The sequence below is a fragment of the Mauremys mutica genome, chromosome 3 (assembly GCF_020497125.1).
Source record: "Mauremys mutica isolate MM-2020 ecotype Southern chromosome 3, ASM2049712v1, whole genome shotgun sequence".
Lineage (NCBI taxonomy): Eukaryota > Metazoa > Chordata > Testudines > Geoemydidae > Mauremys > Mauremys mutica.
Window position 1 is genome coordinate 9,042,882 of NC_059074.1, and position 7,089 is coordinate 9,049,970.

Here is a 7,089-nt window from a genome sequence, read left to right on the forward strand (position 1 = left end):
ACCATGCTGAGCACCCACCCTCTGCAAATCATCCTCTTAAAATTGTCTCACGTTTGGCCCTCAAAAGTTGAGTTCCCTCCTCCCCACAAATCACTAGTCACTTTTGAAAATCACAGCCTTGGTGGCACACACATCAAGGCTCTGACAGAGGCATTATGCACGGGAGTTTCAAAAGCACTCAGCACTGGCCTAATTCTGCTCCTCAGAAGCTAATCGTAAGGCTTCCATTGACCTTCGTGGGAGCAGCGTTAGCCCAATGCTAAACTATACGGATAAACTTCTTAATGGTTGTGGAAAATACTATTTTTCTGTTTAGAGATGTGAACAGGTAGGACAATAGCCCTAGTCAAGATAAATGTATCAGAACAGCAATATCGGGGGATTGTGACTGAAGTTATCAAGCAGGCAGCAAGATTCAGCTGGGTACTTTATTCCAGCAAACTTACAAAAAGGTAAACCATCGTGCTATTCTTTCCCTTACACTCTTTCTACATGCTGTCTCTAGTGTTCCTAAGTATGGATTGCATCTCCTCGCTCCTGCTCTACTTTACTGTTTGCATTGCAGTAACAAATAGTGGCCCAAATTCAGATCATGGTAAGCAACAGTCTCTGCCCTGAAGAGCTTTTAGTTTAAATAGACACAACAAACTATGGGTGGAAGAAAGATGCCCATTTTACAGATGGGGAACGGAGGCAGTCTGGGGCACAGGTAGGAATCAAACTCATATTGCTTTAAGCCCAATCTTGTGCCTTAGCCACCTAATCTTCCCTCCTCCTGTAGTCACCTAGTGATAAAGGAAACAATTTCGCAGTGTCCTTTTCTGGTCTGACCCTCTGTTTAGTGCAGGCCATAGGACTTCCCTGAATTTCAAAAAACATCCACTCTTGATTTTAAAATGTCCAGTGATGGAGATAAGGTGGACGAGGTAGTATCTTTGAATAGACCAATGGCTGTTGGTGCAAGAGACAAGCTTTTGCGCTTACACAGAGCTCTTCTTCAGGGATGGAGATTCTACCACAACCCTGGGTAAATTGTTCCAATGGTTAATTATCCTCACTGTTAAAAATTGTGCCTCATGTCTGTGTGACTTGGCCTAGCTTCCAATTCCAGCCATTGGATCTTGTCGGATCTTAGAAGACCTGGATTCTAGTCCCATCTCTGTCATCAGCCTGCTAGGTGACCTTCGGCAAGTATCGCTGCTGCCCTGTGCCTGTCGGGCCTCTAGTGGCTGGTTCACAGGGACCATAGTGTATTGTAAGCCCTGATCTCGTAAAGCACTTCGGTGCATATGCAATTTGCTGGATTGGGGTTGATTTCCGGCCTCCTGTCATGAGTCAGGGTTACAAAAGATTGATACTCCTGCCACATCACATGATCAGTATCCAATGACCTCAAAGGCTACCGTTACACTTAGCACTTTTTTAGCTCAGGGATTTATCGCTCACCCATTGCTGCAATGTCCGAGCTCAGTAGAGGCCATTACTTTATCAAAGTGCCGTACATGTTTTCATCATTTGGGTTCCAAGTATAAAATACAGTATTACAGAGGGAAGCTTTGTTACTGCTGTTTTTATATACGTGAAAAGCTGCCAATCAGTTCATACTCCCCACTCAGCTGCTCCACTTGTGCTAGCTCTCCCTGTTTCTTTGCAGTACTTTAGTTGCATCCTGTGCTTTCAGATCGTTACTTGACAAAAGTTCTTGCCTCCCCACAGCCACCCAGTCGATGATTTTCCTTCATTTCAAATGCACCATTCCAAGTTTTTAACACCATCAATGTAACTTTGCTTTACTGCAGCACGTTAGGGAAAATATTGTGCCTTAAAGTGAGGTTGTAATCAGAAAAGTGTCTCTACAAATGCTATTGTGAGGGTTCATATTTTAATGTCGCTCCATCATTTCGGATCAAATAGGCTGAGTTTAAAGTTCAAGAGGTTATTTTTCTTTTCTAACCCAACAGGCCTGCAAAACATACCTGGGATCTGAAAATCAAGCTGGGCTCCTTCTGCCTCTTCCCTTCTCATTCACCAGGATGCTGTGGTAGAAAATCAGCTGACAATTCTGACAATACATGAGGTAGAATAGAACTCAGCTCCCTTTCCCCTAGCTGCATTGGTTTCAGGGTTAACAGGAGTAAGAACACACTGTTGCCAGTACAGCAAGCAGATATCACCACGACCCAGAGAGATGATATGGTGGCTAAGAAAGTGTCATTTATACATACAAAGGGAAAACTTTCCAAGGGCCAGACTGTGTCTTTAGGCATGGCTTATGCTGGTAGGGGTGTGGATGGGGTTGTGGTGCAGTGGGACATTCTGGCTGACTCAGAATTCCTCCTGGAGTGCAAGGTGGAATGGCAGCTGTCACCCTTGGAAAGGTGCAGTGGTGGGTACAGGGCTGTATCTCCTCTAATCTCCCTGTCCTCTCTGGAGCTGTACAGATCTGCAAGCATTCATCGAATCATAGAAGATTAGGGTTGGAAGGGACCTCAGGAAGTCATCTAGTCCAACCCCCTGCTCAAAGCAGGACCAACCCCAACTAAATCATCCCAGCCAGAGCTTTATGACCCTGGATGAGACTTTGTGCTCAGCAAGCACAAGAACTGTGATTGTGTCTGGCCTCAGTGCAGCGGGGAGTGGAATTATCGGTTCCGTGTCACCATGCCCACACCTCTGTGCAAAGCTGGCCAGAATATGGCCCTAAGTCTTTGCAGCTTCCTTGATTTTGTGTGTGCCTCTTCCTAGCACCTTTACCCAGTAATGCTTCTCATTTACGTCCTAGTTCCGGTTCTTCTTGGTCAAAGTTCCTGCTGTCCTCAAAGATGATTAGTCAGATTTGTTCCTCTTTTAAATTAATTTGGTTGATTGTGCATAACCCAGTCGATATTTTTCTCTTTATCTTTTCATCTTCCATGGAATGTCTGCCTTTCATTGTAGGTTCTCTCCTGCCAGAAAATACACAGCCATATGGCATGGACCGCTTCTGTGGGTCCTCCTCTGCATCCTGACCTCAGGGCCTGATCCTGAGAGATGCTGAGCAAATCTTGTTGATGTCAGTGGGAGCTGAGCATGCTCAGAAACCCTCAGGATCAGGCAAGTCTATTTTTGCCACAGTGTAGGACTCACCATCTCTGGGGTGGAACACTGCAGTGGTTTTACAACACCACACAGCTGAATAGTTGAGGAAAATACTGCATCCACGTGAAACTACAAGAGGCATTTTGAGTAGGTTGAATATAGTTACCCCAGTTGGAATTTGACCATGACACCACAGGTAACCCTTTTCTCTTGCAAAAAGTGCCACAGACTCTTTAATGAACGCTAACTTGGCTTGGAGAGTGATCCTGAATGAAAGCATTACAGCCGTACCGGCATGCTGCTTCAGGAAGCAGAGCACACGGCTTGCAGGACCCTTGCTAGGTTTGGCTAGTGGTCTCCCATCCAAGCACTAACCCTGTGCACTACTACTTTAGGTTGCTACTTTGCTGGGTTGCCAAGGCAAGGTGAGAAACTAATTCCATTGTTAGGTATGGATAAGCATCAGGGCATGTTTCTACACAGCCCACAACATCGGACAGATGAGGGATAAACTGGAAAACCATCTAGGCATCCAAGGTCAAGGACTGGTGAAAGGATCCTGAATGTATCTTACAAAGAAGGGAATGAAACAAACTTTTGGAATTTACTGGGACTACTCTCTAGAGCATCTGAAAAGAGCCAGGATTGTGACTATTCTTGACTCTGCCATCAGCATGCTTGGCACTGGGCCATTGCTGAGCAAGAATGGCCCATGCCCGGGGGAGCATACCGTCTAAATGTGAAGAATGAAAGCAGTGTTGACCTTTAAGTAAGCATAGAGCAGCTACCAAATTGAAAATGTGCCTGTGTCAATAACACGGTTTCAGGCCACGTTGAGGGCAGGGCTGTGGATGTCTGAGACCCAGTGCTTTCAAATTCAGGGAAATTGCTTCTCAGCACCTAGCATCTGTGGATGTGTTTTGCGCTAGTAGACTTGCCACTTTGCAAGGCTGTGCCACTATTCACAGTAGGATGCTGAATGGAAGCAGTCAAAGTTTTCCAAGCTCAGTTGGGAACAAGGCATTTCAATACGCACAGATGGTGCCCAGGCAGTGCCAGGTAAAAATAGCATAGATCTTCACAGAGATCCAAAGCATCACAGCTACTCTCTCTCTCTGACACACCGCCAAGCTCTGGCTGCTGTAGAAATGCCTGAAAAGCTTCGTCACGTCCTTAATGAAGCTGTGAACTTCATGAAAGGCTGTCCGTCCTATGCATTCTGAACTTCTTGGCTTGCTGTGTGACAAGCTAAGTTCCCTTCACCAGCACTTTCGCACTGCAGCAGGGCAAAAGTGCTAACTCAACTCTTCAAATGGAGAGCAGAAGAGCAGGTTTTCCTGAGTCCTCAGCAATTCACTCTTGCCTTTCAGCAATTGGTGCTGGGTGACAAGCTCAGCTGACCTTGCTGACATCTATGATAGCTGGACTCTTCTTTGCAAGGGCGGAATAACTTTGTTCTGCCCATGCACATCAGGGCAGAAGAGTTATTCAGAAAACTCCATCTGAGTGCAAAGAGAAAACCTGGAGTATTTTCCTCTTGTATCAGATTTCAGTGGAGAGTCTGAGAGCTGGCCAGAAACAACTGGGAGCTCACAAGTCAATATCTGAGGGAATTTCCGGCCCAGCTGTGGGGTTATTCTCCTGATGATCCACAGAAGGGAAAGAAGTGGATGACCAAGCTTTTCATCCAAGATGCTATTGACTTAGCAGCACCAACTGTGAGACAAACGGAGACCTTGCGACTGACTTTCTCTAGCTAGGACCTCAGCAGAGTTTGGCTGTCTGTGAAGGAGAGTACCTAGCTTTAGTTGCAGAAACCTGAAAGTTTGCACCTCTTTTTCATCCTGGTTTCTTTGAGAGTCGGAGTCTTTGTTGGTGCTGGAGATTTCAAAACAAAAGCCTGTCAAGCAGAATGAACCTGCAAGAGGAAGGATGGCCTAGGGGTGAAGGGACTGATCTGAGATATGGCGTGGAGGAATTCACTTCCTAGCTCTTCTACAGGTGATCTTAGGCAAATCACTTAATTTCTCTGGGCCTCAGTTCCTCACCTGTGAAATGGGGATGATGATCATAGTTGTCTGGGAAATAGAAATCTCGTTGTGTGAAGAATCTGGCACGTTTGACATTTTTTTTCATCTTGAATTGGGATGAAAAGTCAAAAATTTGAAATTTTTTTGCAGGAAGGGATTTTCAGAAAAAATCAGTTTCAGGAGACAGGAAACAGAATTTTTCAGCTTTCTGCTTGCCTGGAAGGCTCTTGTCACTTTCACTTTATCCCTGCAGCCAGAAGATGAAATTAACAAGAGCTTCCCAGGTGGGCAGCTGGGGAGCCCTCGGTTTGCACTTCCTGACAGAAAATCTAAATTTTCCTGCAGAAAATCGCATTGTTGCAAAAAGTCCATTTTCCACTGGAAAACAATTCCAACATAAAATTCCCCATCTGTTTTAAAAACAACACTTACTTCTTTGTCTGCCTAGTCCATTTAGATGTATAAACTCTTCAGGGAAGGAACTGTCTCTTACTGTGTGTACATATGGAGTGAGCAACAATGGCGTGCCGGTCTTGATTGGGGCTTTTAAGTGCAACTGTAATACAAATAATCATAGTTAGTCCAGACTATGCCTTTCCCCATTTTGACCTGGGGTGGCTAGGGGGACCATATGTCCCGTTTTGGCTGGGACAGTCCCCTTTTTAAGCTTTGTCCTGGACACCATGACTTTGTGTGTGTGTGTGTATGTGTGTGTGTGTGTGCGCACACGCTCAAAACTGGGTATTTGTCCCATTTGCTATTGCCTTGGGTGTGTGTGTGTGCAGAGAAACATTTGGACAAGAGCCAATAGGACAAATGCCCAGTTTTGCCAAAAAAAGTCATGACATCTGTAACGTCGGTTCAGGCTGACAGCCCTGCTTGAGCAGGGCTCGGGCCAGCTCTGAGCGGTGGGGCTCAGGCGAGCGGTGACACCAGAGGGCACCGGGCTGTCCTGAGATGCCTGGCGTGGCCACTTACCCGCTGTCCCGTTTTCAGTTTAAGGAAACCCTATGAGGGGCACATCTTTCCTCAGTCAGGCTGATGCCTCCTTTGCCTTGAATGTGGTCCCTCCAAAGCCTCTGTCTAACCCAACCCCCCCAGCAGCTGCAATGGTATAACACGGCCAGGCCTAGGGTGACCAAATGTCCTGATTTCATAGGGACGGTCCTGATTTTGGGGTCTTTTTCATGTATAGGCTCCTATTACCCTACCACCCCCCGTCCTGATTTTTGACCCTTGCAGTTTGGTCACCCTATCCCGGCCTGGAAACAGCTGCTAAATGCTAAAGCCCCAGCACTCTGGCAGGGGGTGCTGTTTGCCAGAGCCGCCCTCCCGGTGCATTCACCAGGTGGGTCTGACCCTGGAAGCTGTTCTGCACAGATCACACAGAGGCCGGGAGGAAGGTGTGTGTGTGTGGGGGGTCCCCTCTCAGGCTAAGGGCCCATGCGACTGCCCCTCCCCAGCCCTCGCAGCCTCTTGTGTGCAGCTTGTCCTCCCCCCACTCACCCACCCCGGATCTCCACCAGGAGTCGCGTTCCCCTCACTTTTGAGCGCTGCTTCCCACAATGCACCATGGGCCCCGGTGGCTGCTGCTCGCTCAGGCTCTGCACCCTGGGATTATTTCACAACGCGGCTGCTGCTGCTGCTGCTGCAAGGGAGCTGAGAGCCGGGGCGGGGGGACGCGGCGCGAGCCTCCTCTGCCTGCGAACCAGCCTCCCCCCCGCGCGTGCAACTCCCTGCAAACTCCCCCCCCCCGGGCCCCGGGCCCCCAGGTAAGGGCTGGGAGCGGGCGAGCCTGTAGTGGTTTTGCGGCTGGGATGGTCCAGACATGGCTCCTTCCCCTCTCTCCCGGCAGCTGCCGGCGGGTGGGAGAGGAGGAATTGGGCGCGTGTTGGTTTGTTCGGCAGGCGGAGCCGCGATCGGGTTTATCCTCCCGTCGGAGGATTGCGGGGGGGGGATCCCTGGCTGCTTTGCACGGAGC